Source organism: Choloepus didactylus, chromosome 13 (genome assembly GCF_015220235.1).
Source record: "Choloepus didactylus isolate mChoDid1 chromosome 13, mChoDid1.pri, whole genome shotgun sequence".
NCBI classification, from domain to species: domain Eukaryota; kingdom Metazoa; phylum Chordata; class Mammalia; order Pilosa; family Megalonychidae; genus Choloepus; species Choloepus didactylus.
Window position 1 is genome coordinate 42,683,437 of NC_051319.1, and position 17,521 is coordinate 42,700,957.

Consider the following 17,521-nt stretch of genomic DNA (forward strand, 5'->3'; position numbering starts at 1 on the left):
CATTGTCGTTTAAATTTAGGAGCTGGGCATCAGAAGTCAATTCTGACCCTTATGTTGCCATTGAGTGGCTTTTAAAATAGATTATTATTTTAATAGATTATCATTTTTATCATTATTATGATTATGAGTATTATGATTATTATGATGATCTAAAATCATTTTTATCAGTATTGTTTTAATAGATTATCATTTTTTTGGAGTCTTATTGCTATAAAAAAGTAAAAGTCATAATCTTGAATCATTTTATCTCAGGGAATCGCTAACTCATCATTTTATACTTTATAAAAATATTTTCTCAAGTTATGGCTATATTTTTAGGACTTATAAATGGTAACTATAATCTACATAAAATCAAATTAAGGGCTTGATGTATTTGGTATAAAATGTTGAAAATTAAGTGATATTAAAGTTAAAAAACAAAAAATTGTTACATGCACTGACCCGAACAAATTACTAGCTACTTGCACTTAAATATTTAATGTTACTTATGTGAAATTACTGTGACATTACACATGTTGTACCTTAGTCTGAGATAGCATTTTAATGGCAATTGCATACTAAACTCTGCTTGATATTTCTGAATTTTATCTCATGGTTTATTACATGGATTTCAATCTCATTCTGAGCACAGTCTTTCAGTGGTTTAGATTTCAAAAAAAATTTGCTGGAGTTATGCTTTTGTTGAATTGTGTTTTAAAAATACGTATTCAAATAAATTTCTCTCTTTTAATTGTTCCACATAATGATGTTTCTATAAAAGATACCATTTTGAAATGGGCTGCCTATTACTTCATGCCTAATTTCTTCTCATTCAGCTTGGCTGATGATAGCGTATTTTTGAGTTTCTCAAGCATACCGGTTGGTTTATTTCACTTCGAGGCCAAATTTATAGGGATTTATGGAAACTCATGGAAATCCACATCATTCAATTATTTGACTCCTCTAACAGCTGCATCTTCCTCATAAAAGAGGATCTTTGTTCGGTAAGAGGTAGAATACCTGTAAATAGACCCGAAAGAGCATGAATGACAGTAAGGAGCACTGGAAGCTAAATGGTCTTTTAAAAATGTAAGTGTAATCCTATTACTTCTCCTTAAAATGTGTTAAAGCTCCTTGTGGCGTTTAGAATTGGGTGGGAAAAACAAAAACAAAATTAAAAAAACTCACCACAACCTGCAAGGCCTGGCATGTCCTGGCCCCTGCCTAGTTCTCAAACTTCACCTAATATCTCTGCTGTCTCTTCATGCAGCTATATGAACCTTTTTCCATTCCTCCTGTCTCATGCCCTTTCTTGCCTTTTCTTTATATGTTCTGCTTCTCATGCCAGAAACCTCTTCTCCCTAATCTCTTCCATCTAACTTATACCCATCTTTTAAGTCTCAGTTTAAAATGTCATTTCTTCTGTGAAAGCCCTCCCGATACTCCGGACAGAGTTAGGTTATTGCAGCACCTAATTTTGTTCCTGTGTAGTGCTTTTTCATGGCTTTGTCCCTACCACCTATACAGATCTTGACACATTAAGGGCATGAAAAGAATGCTTGCTGACTAGCAGGACCTTTGGGTTTCTGAAGTCTTTCAGGGTATACTTCTTAAGTATCGATACATCTTTATATGGGAGTTATGGAGACCTCTGTTTGCTGTTTCACCACCTCATCATATCTCCTACCCAACAACTGGAAGCTTCCATTCCCAATTGCCACTTAGGTGCAAGTTCAAAAGCCCTTGATTTCAAAAGCATTGATGTAATCTTCAAACCTTAAATCCAAAGTCTGTAATCTCTTCCTTCTTTCCCACATCTCTATCAAAGGACTGATGAAACTGGGAAAGGAAGTTGAACAGAGGAGCTCAGGTAGACTCTGAAAAATTCCATGTTTATGGCCCTCGGAGATTGGGTGATGGGACATGCCATTGGATATAGGCCCTCTTTCCTAACCTGTTTTATGTTCTGATGTAAATGGTTGAGAAAGTAGGAGGACATGCAGGAATAGATTAATCAGTCTGTAAATTTATCTAGAAACTGGATAGCAAACATTGCATTATAGTATATTTATATCTGCTTGTGGAAAATGAACCTGTGGTTTTCGTAATAAATATTGTTTTCATAATTTTATTTCCTAATTTAAGCTTGTTTCTCTTGCTTAATTCATTGTGCCGTAAGTGTCCCCGCAGGCTCAGTTGGCCAAGCAGCAGTCTGGAACCTCAGGTGCTGCATAGCCCAATTCCTGCTGGGGTTTTAACTTGCTGAGTAACCTTGAACATGCCTCTTAATATCTCTGTGCTTCAACATCAGGATCTGTAAAAGAGTGGAAAAAGTATTAAACTTCAGGCATGTTTATGAGGAAAAACTAGTAAATGTGGTTGAAAAGCACTTTGAAAATATAAAGTCCTAACAAAAAGAAAAAGGAAATCAGCCAAACCCTAGAACAACTGAGAATGGACTTAAATGCACTTAGCTGTTGGTGAAGAGATTTAGGTTTGATGTGAGGAAAAATTTCCTGACAGCAGGTTGTTAAAATAGGCTACCTCTTTGGCTTATCATATTTTCCTGCTGTTTCACATGATAAATATGCCAATGCCAATCTCCCATCAAGGTATATGTAGAAATTGTAAAATAGAAACCATGCCATAACTATAAGCAGTTATATATGATATGGCCAGGCTATGAGCAGCCTTCATTAGTGGTCAATTTCCATCTGTACCTTAGACAATTACTAGGCTGAGGCTAAGCAGAATTTGTCAAGTAAATGATGTCTTTCAGGGACTCTAGAATTTCATGGCTTAAAGCTTTGCTCTTCCAAGGAATATTAACTTCTTAATGAAACAGTCAACTCCTCGAATTGTAGGAATTCAGGCACTTGAAAGCAGAGAAAGGGTACTTTTACTTACTTAATTTTTAAGCAAAAGGTCCTTCTTGGGGCAACATTTGAAGTAGTCATTTGCTTTTATCTTATTTCCAAATTTATTACCAGGTCTATTTAACTCTTCCTTGATTACACAGTAAAAAGTTGGCAACTGAAAAGATATGACTTTCTGAAGGGAAAAATTAGAATAGTGATTTGGGAATGGAAATATGTATATGAAATATTGTTTAAAGGAATTTAAAAATATTTGCTTTTATAGATCTTATAATGATTTAATAGTAACATTGGTTTCCAGAAATGTTAATATTGTTCTCTTGAACCTTAACAGTAAAATTTCTTATATCTACTTTTTTTTCCAATTTGAATAACTATCTCCTGCATGTGTGCATTAACAATGGCCCCATGTTTGAAATAAAACAAGGTTTTTGCAATGATACCTGAGCATGATTTAGATGTTGCTAATATTATTGAAGGTTTCAATTAGACATAAAATCTAACATAAAAATCTACTTCATTATTATTTGGTTAAGAGAATTGCTTCATATTTTTGAATATTGTCCTAAAAGTGTCAATGAACTGTGATTGATGTGTATAATATTTCCATCACCTTATCAGAAGTAAATCTGGTGATGCTTAGACAGAAGAAAGGAGTCTGAAGATTATGAGATCTCTGGTTATCCACAACTTTTATTGCAATATTCAGCAATTTCTCTCAAGTTTCAGCCTTTAACTTGTCATCCTTTGATAAAGATCCTTCAAAGAATTGAGAAACATGATTCTCTACAAATCAGTAAATTTCCAGTCTTTCCTTAGTTACATCTAAACTTCTAGACATATAGTTTTTAATTGTGAATTTTAATTGCTTAAATGTTGAAAATGTAATTCAGACCTTTATATAAATGTATACTCACAGGCAACTTTCAGTTTCTGAGCTATGACTGCAACTCCTTTTGATTTCAAGTTAAGAAGATTTCTCTCCTAACCTGTGGCCTTGAAGTTTCTTTTTGATCTGATTATGTCTTTCTGTTTTCAGTTTCCAAATCTATGATAGGTAATACTGACAAATGCTTTCCTTTGTATTATAGGCATGATTGAAAAATTCTTAATAGCCAATACAACATATAGTGTTAGCATTTTAGGCTCTTTGTGGCATTTCTTTCATGATCAGTTATGCATGTCATTTTCCAAAAGGACTATACAAACATTTCCCTTTAAAAGCAAAGTTAAAAAGATGGGATATTTCAAAGGGAGAATGGGAGAAAAGCACAGCCAATGGAGGCAGGAGCTGCATTTTACTTAGAAAACCAGGAACAAAACTTACAGTTCACTCTTAATATATTAGTTTGACTCCTGCTGTACTCTATATTTTTTATATATTTAATCTGAACTTGGGGACTTATTTAGGATTGGGCCTAGTTAGTTTTACCTATTTCTATACCTAGTGAAGTTGTTTCTACTTACAGGCAGGAAGAAGAAGCAGTAACTTATACATAATGTCAGCCTTCTGAGACTAGTTGAGTCTTACTGACTTTGCCACCAGATATTTGCTTTGTATAGTGTTCAAAATGTTAAGATTTCCTCATGTGGCATAAACCCTATTGATCATTAATAATATGAATGATTCTTTAATTCCTATGGCCACTAAAATTGGAATTATGTGCTCAGTTACAATGGACAGTGAGAACTGATCATCACTTCCAGAAATGTACTCTATTGGTTTGAAAATAAATAGATAAATAAATATCTTGCTTTCAAATTTATTCTATAGGAAAACCCTTTTCCTTAGACCTGTTTTATACCTACCTCTCAATATATCAACATTTTTTTGGAGGGGTGAGGATTGATTAGTTAATGTTTACAAAGTGTTTTGAAGGTGTAAAATGCTATAAAAGTGCTAAGCCCAATAAAAAAGAATTTTATACAGAATCTGAGAGCTGACTTGTGCAGCATCAGGCTTTGTGAGTGAATAGAGCACAGATGATTAAAATCAACATCATTTGTAATTTAAAATACTGTGAACAACAAAGGAGTTCCAACTATGGCTTTCATTTTGGCAGGCTGCAAATATAGATTGCTGAACAGCGGTAGTCTGTCAATATAAAGCATTTAGCACTTCACTAAGCAACTTGAGAGTTTTCTACTTTAGGAAGAAAAAAAATATATGAAATCAGATTTGGTGTAATGTTAGTTTGAAGGATTGACTATATCATTATTAAAAAGAAGACTACAATTCAAACCCAAACTAAGGAGAGTCTTTGGTATAGAACTTAGAGTGGTGAATGTTCAAAAAGCTGAGACCCTTTCCATGAAGCTTTCCCCCTCCACTATCTAGAATGTGCAGAGGAATGGTGACAATATTCAACTGCACAGAATTAAAAAAAAAATAATTTTCATCAGAAACAAGAGTAGATAAAAGATTGATTTTGGTGGTCACAAGTTACTCATGTGAGGAGTAGCTTTGGAATGCATTTGGGTATTTTGCACAATCCAATTTTTGCAAAATACAAAATAGTTTTTATTACTGTAATGAATGTTGATTGAGTACATAAAATATTCCAGGTACTTTGGGGAATACTTCTATTTTCTGTATTTTTATAAGCCCAGTTTTATTAAAAAATAATTTGATTCTGCTCTTAAGGGAAACAAAGATGAGTAAGGCACAGAAAATGACCTCAGAGAACTAAGAGTAGGAAAGGTATAATAAAATGTGTAGGCAAGATTATCCATACTACAAAAGAGAATGTGGAAGTTATGTAATTAAAATATTGATGTGATACTTTGGAAATTCAGAGGAGGGAATTTTGCCTCCATCAGAGGGAAATCAAAGATTCCTTTTTATTAAAAAGTTATAGTTCTGCCAATATCTATCATCTTCCCCCTCTCTAATCATCTATCTAATCTCTCTATTATATCTCTATATCTTCTGTATAGTAAGGCATTTATCTACAAAAAAGATGCCTGGCCTGTGTCTCAGCACTTTGCGGGATGTATGTGTGTTACCTCCAAATCTCTTGAATTTCTCATGATAGGAGTGTCTTTTGTTATTCATGGTGGGACCCAGACAACACCTGATAGTTTATGCTAATGCGATGGCAGGGTGGAGCCAGCCACACTGGTAATCTTAGGAGGTAATAGGTAATAGGGGGTGGTCTGTCTGCCACATCAAAAAGACCAACCATGTGATTAGGGGTTGGGGCTTTGAGCCACATCATATTAGCTCCCACCTCCTGCCAACCTAATGAGATCCCAATAAAAACTCTGAACCCCAAAGCTCAGGACGTAACTGACAATACATGCTGACGTGCTGGGAAGGTGATGCCTTCTGACTCCAAGTGGACAGCTTTGCACCTTAGACCATGCCAGACTTTACCCTATGTGTGTCTTCTTTTGGCTTCTTCTTATTTGCATCCCGTTTTTTTTTTTTTTCTTTTTGCTATAATAAATCTATTACTGTAAGTATAGCATTTTTTCTTAGTTCTGTGAATCATTCTAGTGAATTACTGAACTGAGGAAGTGGTTGGCCTGGCAAACTCTGAATTTGGGACTGGTGTCTGAAATGAGGGCAGTCTTTTGAGGTTTGTACCCTTAGTCTGTGGAGTGAGACCTAACTCCAGGAAGTTAGTTTCAAAATTGTATTATAGTTGATGTTGGAAGTTGCAGCCATTTGTTCCATCTAGCTGAGGCAAGGTTAGAATTAGGGTGTTGGCTGTCTGATGAATAAAGAGCAAATTCCCAGGAGCAGTCAGGCCGGAAGTGAGAAAGGTATCTCTGAGAAGAGCTAGCAATAAACAGCACCAGAGGACCAAGTGACCCCCACCTGAGTCAGTCATTGAGATGCAAGCCTCCACAGATGAGGGAAAAAGGAAGCATGGAAAATAATTAATAAAAATTATAAAAGGAACAAAGATCTATAAAAGCAGATCACAGTGTTGGGGCTTCTCGCCTCATTTCTTGTGACAGGGCCCACATGTCCCCTCACATGTGTTATTAATAAAACTTTCTGCCTGCTTACTCAAACTGTGCTGTGCCTTTGAATTCCTTCTTGTGGCATGGCCAAGAACCTAGACTCAAATCTAGCAACACATCTGTGGCAAACCCATGGCCTGAGCAAAACAAGCCTGCAGATCTTTGGTGCACAGCAGTCTGCATGATCTAGGCAGCTAAATGTTTAACCTATTGTCTTTCTAAACCAGTAAAGAGAAAAAAGGTAAATTGACCTTAAAATGTAACTTTATGCAAGCAGGCAGGAAGTGAGAGGCTCTTAGTCTCACAAAAGGAGCAAAATGTAATTGTTCAAGTGCTATTCTAGTCCTTCCTGCACCACTCCTCAGGTCAAAGTAACCTGTTCCTGCATCTATGCTCCCCCCACCATTAGGAAGGCTTTTGTCTTAAACCCTTATAAAAGGCTTTCTGCCCTTTTTGCATCACTTGGTCGTCTTCCCTGTGAACGTGATGCCTGCCTGGCCTGAGAGAGCCTTCATGATCTCTCCATGACTTCTCACCCTGTAAGTAAGCCCTGAATAAAAGTTCACGTATCAGAAAATGCTGTCTTCTTTGGCCTCTGAACTGGCATGGCCCTCTTGGGCTGCGACAATTGTCAGAGCCAGCCTGGAGAATTAAATAACTGCCAGCCAGAGACTAAGGAGATCCTGGGCACTGATGACATGAACTTGGGGAGGGGAAAGGAGAAGGCCCTGGTTGGGATACCAGGGAGACCTGTGACATCTATGTGGGAAGGGCTGCCCACCCTCCCAGTGGAATGGATGTCTATGACGGGAGGGGTGGCTACCCTCCTAGATGAGTGGAATCTGCCGAGGGAGTATGGAAATGTTTATAACTCTCTGGCTGGACAAATAGCTGTCCTGTATCAGGCCACAAGCCCACTGGAGATTCAGAAAGAAAAAAAGGGCCACCAGATTGTGGCTGCGGTGGGCTGGCCATTGTTAGAGGCTGTATGTGCCACTACTGATGAAGCTTTAGCAGCTAAGGTGGCCATAAGCCACCTGGGAGGTAAATTAAAGCTAGAAAAAGATATGAGGCTAGCACAAGCAGAATTGAAAGATGCTCTGAATAAATGTTTAGAAATATTGGCATACCAGCACACTAGAGTAAGAGGGCATAAACCACCCAAAGGGCAAGTTAGATGTATCCTGGCTTCCTCTGACTGGAACCATAAAGTGTGGGACCCTGTTGATTCCTCATCAAAAGATGATGAGCCCCTGTCTGACTGGGAAATTGATACTAAGGAAAGTAGGCATACTCGACCTCTGATCCAGCAAAGGGTTAAAGCAGAGGAAGTTCAGCACCCTGATCCCCCATGGAGGGAGGAAGGTGGGGCAGTGGCAGCAGCTTCTGATCAGAGGGTGCTCATTTCATCCTGGGAGTTTTCCCCAGCAGAATTAAGAGAGATTAGTAATCAGTATTGACAAAAACCTAGAAAGCCATTAGCGAACTTGTTGCTTCTGTTTAACTTTGTGTTAAACCTTGCTGATATGTTATTTACAATATTTTTAAATTTTTTCCAGTCAACCTGTGTTAGGCTTCATGTGGGGAAAACAACAATGGACATTTGCTGTGCTTCCATAAGTATACTTTCAAATGTGGACACTTCCAGAAGAGCCTGACTACTCTATTAAATTCTTAGGTATTGTCTGGTTGGGTAAAACTGAGGCTATTCCTTCAGCTGTTGTTGTTAAAATGCAAAGTTATCCCACGTTGCCTACTTCTGAACAGTTGATGGCTTTTCTTGGTTTGTTAAGATATTGAGAAGTGTTTATACTCTATTTAGTACAAATTTTAAAACCTTTGTATACCCTAATTAGAAACGGAAAAGTGTGGGAATGGGATTTCCCAAAGCGGGCTGTGTTTAAAAAGACTAAGTGAACTATTATGCAAGCAAAGACTTTAAGGGGGGGTGGACCCCTATCTACCCTGTGATTTGATTGTGGCCAGTGCCAATATTGGCTTTGGGTGGGGTTTGTGGCAAAGGCAACAAGCTAAATGTGTACCTATTAGATTCTGGTCCCAACTATGGAAGGGTGCAGGACTCAGATATAGCCTTTTAAAAGAGCAATTGTGCACAGTTTGTAATCTTCTGTTGTGAGTGTTGAAAGTCTAACTCAGGTGCCCAGTGACCTTACAGAAGACCATACCTATACAGGTAAGCAGATACGGGACACTATAAATAAGCCCCATTTGGGGAGTGCTGAGGTTCGCACAGTGACAAAATGGAAAGTCTACCTCCTACGATATGGCATCTTTGACGATGGCTCTTTAAAAAACAGAGATGCATGAAATTTTAGGACCAGCCTCCTCCTATGTGAAGGAGCAGCATGCCCTGTTTCCTGTGGATACGCCCAAGGTGGCTCCTCCCATGCCCACTGTTGATGGACAAGGAAATACACCTGACTCTGCGTGGCTTGGCACATGAGTAATCTGCTACCTGGACAGCTGTGACTGTCCAGCCCAGTACTGATACCATCCGGTGGGAAAACATCTGGACTGCCTGCCACAAATGTAAGGTAACTGTTTTTCATGTCTCTGCCCATAACACCAATTCATTACCAGGTAACTTAGAAGCAGATGCCCTGCGAAATTCCACAGCCTAACACCAATGATGCATGAAGTGGCTAAATGGCTGTGCCTGAAGACTGGGCACCGAGGACACCAGATTCCTGTCACCTGGTGGCAAGTGTAAGAAAGGAATAAGTTTCGTTTTCACATAGAGACAGCATGGAATAAGGGAAATGGAGGCAAAACCAGTTTAAACAAGCCCCAGACAAAGAGAAGAGAGAATCTGCCTGATGTAAAGAGACATGAGGTAGTATCAGAGGCGGGAACTCACAGCAAAAAAAATAAAAATTTGGGGGGGGCATTGGCTAATCAGTTCAAAATCTCAATAATGAGCTAGTTGGCTCTCTGGGATTGGCTGTACAAATTAAAATCTCAAAAGATGAATTAGTTAGTGTTCTCGGATAGGCTGTAACCTCTGTAGTACCCAGTCAATGGGGAAACAGGGGAGGGACTTGCGAATTAGGAGTAGGGGATTTAAACATCGCCATTCTCTTCCTCTGGCGCGCCAGCCTCCCGCGTGTTTGGCTGGACGCCCCATCTTGCAAGATTGTAAATAAATTCTTTTCTCCTCCAGAACCGAGAGAGCGTTTATTCCCTTACAGGCACCGCTTTATTTCCGACAACTTGGGGGCTCGTCCGGGATCCAAAGCTTCGGAGGGGGACCCCCGAGGTGGACAAAGGGAAGGCGCGCCCCGCTGATTGAGCGGTCTCGGACTCCGCCATTGGGGGCCCATCTCCGGCAGCTAAAGGGCCCGAGACCAGACGCTTGGATCTGCCGGTTGTGGATGAGAAAAGGGGGAAAGGGCTTGCCTCTGTTTGACCAGGCAACTCCGTGCACGGACCAAGGTAAGGAAAGTAATATATTGCCTTGGTGGTCGGGAATTCCTGATGAGTCTGGAGCTGCTTGTGTGTGACTGAGACGTGCGACATACTGCACGAAGCGAGTGCGGAGTCTCAATCTGCGGTTCCCTTCTCCCGCGAGGGAAAGGGCCAGAGACAGACGAAGCGAAAGGAACTGAGAGAAAGAAGCCCAGACAAGACTCAGGATGGGAAATAGAGGCAGTTGGCCGGCCGGGGAAGAAGAAAAGGGGGCACCTATAGAGTCCCTCGGGGACATCCCTCCAGATAGCCCACTAGGTAGGATGTTAAAATATTGGACCGATAGCGATCGGACCAAGGGAAAGGACAAAAAGAAAATGATTAAATACTGTTGTTACATTTGGACTGAAGAAAGCATTTCACCACCAGACGTATTCTGGCCAAAGTATGGGTCAGAGGAGGACTGGCTCTGTGCCAACCTTGTAATTTATGTTAATGAGAAGAAACCCTTTTCTAAGGAGGAGTCTGATTATGCCACGTGCTGGCTAAAGAACAAAAAAACTCCCCTTTACCTTGTGAAAGATAAAAATCCAAACTTGGAAGATGAGTTGGTAGAATCTAAACCCTGGGACCCCTTATTAAGCCTTCCTCCTCCCTACTATTCCCCTCCTCCCCCAGGGCAGAGATTGTTAGAGTCTGAGGACCTAATAAGGTCCGCACAGGTTCCAGGGGAATCAGGAGGCCCATCGGCGCCAACTGCCCCACCAGATATGACCCATCAATGGTTGAGGAAAGAATTAATACAGTGCAAAAAGGATGTACAGAATTTTCCATTTCCAAAAACTCTTGAAGGAAAGAGAGTAAGGGAACATCACCCCGTTAAATCCCTTTACCCCTTGAGGGAGGTGCCTATGGGGCCAAAGGAAGTCGGGTATGTAAATGCCCCATTAACGAGTGCAGAAGTAAGAAATTTTAAGAAGGAGATGAAATTGCTAATAGAGGACCCAATGGGGCTGGCTGAGCAAATAGATCAGTTCCTAGGCTCTAGCCTATACACGTGGTCTGAACTTATGTCCATATTAAACATCCTCTTTACAAAAGAGGAGAGAGGAATGATAAGAGGGGCTGCTATGAAAGAATGGGAAAGGCAACACCCGCCAGGGCAAGGGGTGATGGCAGCAGAGCAAAAATTTCCAAATACTGACCCTGATTGGGATAATAATGATAAAGAGGATAGAGCACAAATGAAGGATCTCAGAGACCTCATTGTAGAGGGAATAAAATTGGCGGTACCCAAATCTCAAAATTTGGATAAGGCCTTTGAGGTAAATCAAGAGAAAGATGAGTCTCCCTCTGCTTATCTACAAAGATTGAGAGAACAAGTAAGGAAATATTCAGGTATGAACCCTGATGACCCTGTAGCCCAGGGAATGTTAAAGGTCAGCTATGTGAAGGGATCTTGGCCTGATATTCGGAAAAAGATTCAGAAAATAGATGGATGGATGAATAAGCCATTGGAGGAGTTATTAAGGGAAGCACAGAAAGTATTTGTAAGAAGGGAGGACGAAAAACAAAAGCAGCAGGCTAAAGTCATGATAGCCACTGTTGACCACTTGGTCAAGAAAAGATTAGAAACAGGAAATGGGGGATGCAGACAGAGGCGAGATAGGGGAGGGGGGCTGGGCTGATTTAAAAAAAGGAGCAAGGAAAATGCAGAACTTTGCAGGGTGTTATCATTGTGAAAAGCCTGGCCATTTCAAAAGGGAGTGCCCAGACTTACAGAAGGAGGGTCGAGTTATACCGCTAATGAATTTTGAAGACTAGGAGAGTCAGAGGCTCCTCATCTCAGAAGCCCACCGGGAGCCTTTAGTAAATTTAAAGGTGGGCCCATATCAAGAGGAAATTACATTCTTGGTAGACACTGGAGCAGCTTGCTCCTCTGTAAATCATCTTCCAAAGGGGGCCAGGCTCTCTGGCAGTTCCCTCACCGTCACAGGGGTAAAAGGGGAGGGATTTAAAGTTCCCATTCTTGAACCTACTAACATTTGTTGGGAAAATAATCAAATCATAGCTCCCTTGTTGCACATCCCAGAAGCTGGGAGTAATTTATTAGGAAGAGACCTAATAATACCTATGGGACTGGATTTAGAGGTAAGGAATGGACGGATTGAGGTTTTGGCCCTGCTCACTGAAGAAGATGAAAGAGACATTAAGGAGGAGGTATGGGTAAAAGAAGGAAACAGGGGAGGGTTGCAAATTCCCCCAATTAAAATCAAGTTAAAAAAGGAAGGGGAGGTCGTGTGCCAGAAACAATATCCTATTCCTCTTAAAGGAAGACAAGGACTCCAACCCATCATTGAGGGTCTCCTTCGGGATGGACTCTTGGAAACCTGTATGTCCTCTTTTAATACTCCCATTCTCCCCATTCAGAAACCAGATGGTAGCTGGAGAATGGTGCAGGATCTAAGGGCCATTAATAAAATTGTCCAGGTTCGACACCCTGTAGTTCCTAATCCTTACACTCTCCTGAGTAAAATTCCCTTCCATCATAAGTGGTTTAGTGTAGTAGATTTAAAGGATGCCTTCTGGGCCTGTCCCCTTGATCCAGAAAGTAGAGACCTGTTTGCCTTTGAGTGGGAAGATCCCTTCAATGGGCGAAAGCAGCAATACAGATGGACGGTCTTACCTCAGGGTTTCACGGAGTCCCCCAATCTCTTTGGGCAAGAGTTAGAGAGGGTACTGGAAAAATTTCCAGTCCCACCTGAAATCACCCTTCTGCAATATGTAGATGATCTATTAATATCAGGTAAAGAAAGGCAAGTGGTGGCTCAAGCTACGAAAAATCTACTGAACTTTTTAGGGGAACAAGGATTAAGGGTATCTAAAAGTAAACTGCAATTTGTAGCAAGGGAAGTTAAGTACCTAGGCCACCTCATAAGTGAAGGAAAAAGAAAAATCCATCCAGAAAGAATCCAGGCCATAGTAGAGTTGCCTCTTCCTCAAACAAAAAGAGAGCTAAGAAAATTCCTGGGATTGGTAGGGTACTGTAGATTGTGGATAGATTCTTTTGCATCTCGAACTAAAGAGCTATACCAAAAATTACTAGAGGAAGAGCCTGACAAGATAGAATGGGAGGAAGTGGAAATAAAGGCATTAAATGAACTCAAGCAGGCACTGGTGCAAGCTCCTGTTCTAGCACTTCCTTCCCTCGAAAAACCCTTTCACCTGTTTGTTACAGTAGATAAGGGAACAGCTTTGGGGGTCCTAACCCAAATCTGGGGAGGCCAAAGAAGGCCGGTGGCTTTCCTTTCAAAGGTTTTAGATCCAGTCTCTAGGGGGTGGCCTGGGTGTGTTCAAGCCATTGCAGCAACTGCCCTTTTAGTAGAAGAAAGCAGGAAATTAACCTTTGGAGGGGCATTAGTAGTTAGTACTCCTCATCAAGTGAGAACTATTCTGTCTCAAAGGGCAGGGAAATGGTTAACTGATTCTCGAATCTTAAAATATGAAGCAATCCTAATGGAAAAAGATGATTTGGTCTTAACAACAGATCATAGCCTAAACCCGGCCTCCTTCCTCTGGAAGGGGCCTGAGCAAGTAGAGACCCCTGAGCATGACTGTTTAGACCTAATTGAATACCAAACTCGAGTCCGACCTGACCTAAGGGATCTTCCCCTGCACTCGGGGGAAAGACTGTTCATAGATGGATCCTCCAAAGTCCTAGAAGGAGAAAGGCACAATGGCTATGCAGTTGTGGATGGGATAACTTGTGAAGTAAAAGAAGCTAGCCGATTGCCCAATAAGTGGTCAGCTCAAACTTGTGAATTGTATGCACTAAATCAAGCCCTCAAATTATTAGAAGGAAAGGATGGTACAATATACACTGACTCTAAGTATGCCTTTGGGGTAGTCCACACCTTTGGAAAGATCTGGGAAGAAAGGGGATTAATCAATAGCAAAGGAAAAGAACTGGTTCATGGGGAATTGGTGAAACAAGTATTAACCAATCTACTCTTACCTAGAGAAATATCAGTGGTGCATATAAATGGACACCAGAAGGGACCTACTTTTGAGGCAAAAGGCAATAGGTTGGCTGATGAAAAGGCTAAGGAGGCCTCTCTCTACCCCCCTTTAAAAATAATGATCCTAATACCCTCTATCCCTAAGGAATTTGGGGTCCCTACATTCTCTGCCAAAGAAGTAAAAGAGTTGAAACAGTTAGGAGCAACCTTAAATGATCAGGGGAAATGGTTTCTCCCAGATGGCAGACAAATGTTAAATAAACAAATAATGAGGGAGATATTAGCAGTCCTACACCAGGGGAGTCATTGGGGGGTACAAGCCATGTGTGATGTAGTACTTAGACAATTTGGATGTGTAGGCCTTTATACAGTTGCTAAACAAATCTGTGAGCGGTGCATAATTTGTCAAAAAATTAATAAAAAGGTTTTAAGAAAACAGGTACAAGGGGGAAGAGAGCCGGGCCTGAGACCATTCCAGAGCATTCAAGTTGATTATACTGAAATGCCACCAATCAGTCGTTTAAAATATATTTTGGTAATTGTCGACCACCTCACTGGATGGGTGGAAGCCTACCCTCTATCCTCAGCTACAGCATTGGGAACTTCTAAAGTTATCCTTGAACAAATCATTCCCCGTTATGGGTTAGTGGAAAATATAGACTCTGATAATGGCAGTCACTTTACCTCCTGTGTGTTGCAGAATGTCATGAGAAGCCTGGGTGTCACTTGGGACTTCCACACTCCCTGGCATCCACCATCCTCTGGGAGAGTGGAAAGAATGAATCAAACCATAAAGAAACATCTTTCTAAATTAGTTTTGGAAACAAAGTTACCTTGGATCAAGTGCTTACCTATAGCTCTACTAAGAATCAGGACTGCCCCTAGAAAAGAACTGGGAATTTCCCCTTATGAAATGCTTTTTGGTTTGCCTTTTCCCCAGGTGGACTGGAGAGCTCCCCTCCCTAGACACAAAAGATCTTTTTCTTAAGAATTATATACTGGCCTTGTCTTCTACTTTATCATCTCTCAGGCACCGTGGACTGCTGGCTCAGACCCCGCCTCTTGAATTTGCTGCCCATCGACATCAGCCTGGCAGCTGGGTTCTGATCCGGTCATGGAAAGAATCCAAACTTCAACCGATCTGGGAAGGACCCTATCAGGTCTTGCTGACAACTGAGACGGCAGTCCGAACGGCAGAAAGAGGCTGGACTCATTACACACGAGTGAAGGGACCGGTGCCTGAACCAGACGATAAGTATCCAGCAACTCAACCTGAATCCTGGAAAGTGACTCCTACCTCAGATCCCCTAAGGATCACTTTAAATAGGCAACAGTTGAAAGAACATACTAGGAGGGAGGAAGGGCTGAATTAAACCCTATGTTTGCATTGTGCTCTGTGTATAGCTTAATGATGAAATTGCTTATACTGATCATAATGTTCTATATTCAAGGAGTAACAGGTTCTGCTAAGCTGGTTATAAGTGTAGTCAAAGGCTTAAAGTCTCAAACTGTACAATTTGATGTTTGTCAAGTAATGAGCTGTAAAAATCTAAAACGTCAGCAACAACTGAGTGAGGAATATAAGCATTTATGTAAGCAGACTGTTCAAATAGAAAGCAAGATTGTTGGGGGGCGAACATTTGAGAGTATAACTTATGAGACACCTAACCCCTGTTATTCTTGGGACACTGCTTGGTGGACCACACAGTATGAGGGATGGGTCTTACCCAGGTTGGAGGAAAAACCATTAAGGGAAACTTGGCTGGAATTTAACTCTCCAGTTCAAATTGACCCCAAGGTCATTAGAACACTTAAGACCAAAGACTTAAAGCAAACCACAGAAATAGAGACAGGTTATGGAAATACAAATGCCTGGGTAGAATGGGGCAAACATACCATCCAGAGTCTAAACAGAAGTGACTGTTATGCTTGTACAACCAAACAACCCACTGTTCAGATTATGCCCTTCCCCTTGGGGATGAAAAAGCATGAAAGGGAGTTTAAATGTATAACACTCCTCTTTCAAAATGCTACTCCTGGTGAAAGTTGTAGTACGTTGTCCTCCCTTTTCCCTCCAGTCCAGAAGGGAAGTGTCAAAGCCATACCAGCGTCTCACCTCGGTCCCGGAAACCACTCTGCCTGTCTCTCCAGATGGGAAGAAGGGCTCCAGGATCTTGGTACCATGGCTCTGTGTACACAGGTGTGGAATGTGAGCAAGGATAGTACTGGCAACTTCTCCAGCCTAACTATACCCCGAGCAGACCTCTGGTGGTACTGTGGGAAGGGCATCCTCTGGCCAACACTACCTGAAAGGTGGGGAGGAACCTGTGCTCTGGTTCAGTTGGCTATCTCATTTACCCTGGCATTTGAAAGTAATAAAAAAGTACCAACCCAAGGCAAAGGAGAAAAGAAAAATGTACAAAGTGTACCTAGTTCCTTCAATAAAAAAATGTTTGTAGATAGTATAGGGGTTCCCCAGAAAGTTCCTAATGAGTTTAAAGCTAAAAATCAAGTAGCTGCAGAATTTAAATCGTCCTTATTCTGGTGGGTCACCATCAATAAAAATGTCAATCATCAGCTAAAATTTATCAACTATACCAGGGATGTCATTAAAGAAATAGCAGAACAGTTAGATGCCACTAGCCGAATGGCATGGGAAAACAGAATGGCCCTAGACACGATGCTAGCTGAAAAAGGAGGCATCTGTGCTATAGTTGGGGGAAATTGTCGCACATTCATCCCCTATAATACCGCGCCTAATGGAACTATCACCAAAGCCCTACAAGGCTTAACAGCCTTATTTCAGAAACTAGAAAAGAATTCTAGCATTAACAACCCACTCATAGAATGGTTGGAAAATTGGTTCGAGAAATGGAAAGGAATTGCAACATCTATTTTAATTTTCCTTATCATTCCAGCCAAAATGTTTATAACAGCTGGGTGCTACATAATCCTGTGTGCTCAAAGGCTAGTTCAAAAACCCATCAAAACCACTAGAATCAAAAATAAGAAAGATCCGTATGATGAGGAATGTGAAAAAGCCCTTAGCAAATTTGAGAATCTAAAATGTGAAAACTAAAAGTGTTTAAAAAAAGAAAGAGGAGGGAATCTGTAAGAAAGGAATAAGTTTCGTTTTCACATAGAGACAGCATGGAATAAGGGAAATGGAGGCAAAACCAGTTTAAACAAGCCCCAGACAAAGAGAAGAGAGAATCTGCCTGATGTAAAGAGACATGAGGTAGTATCAGA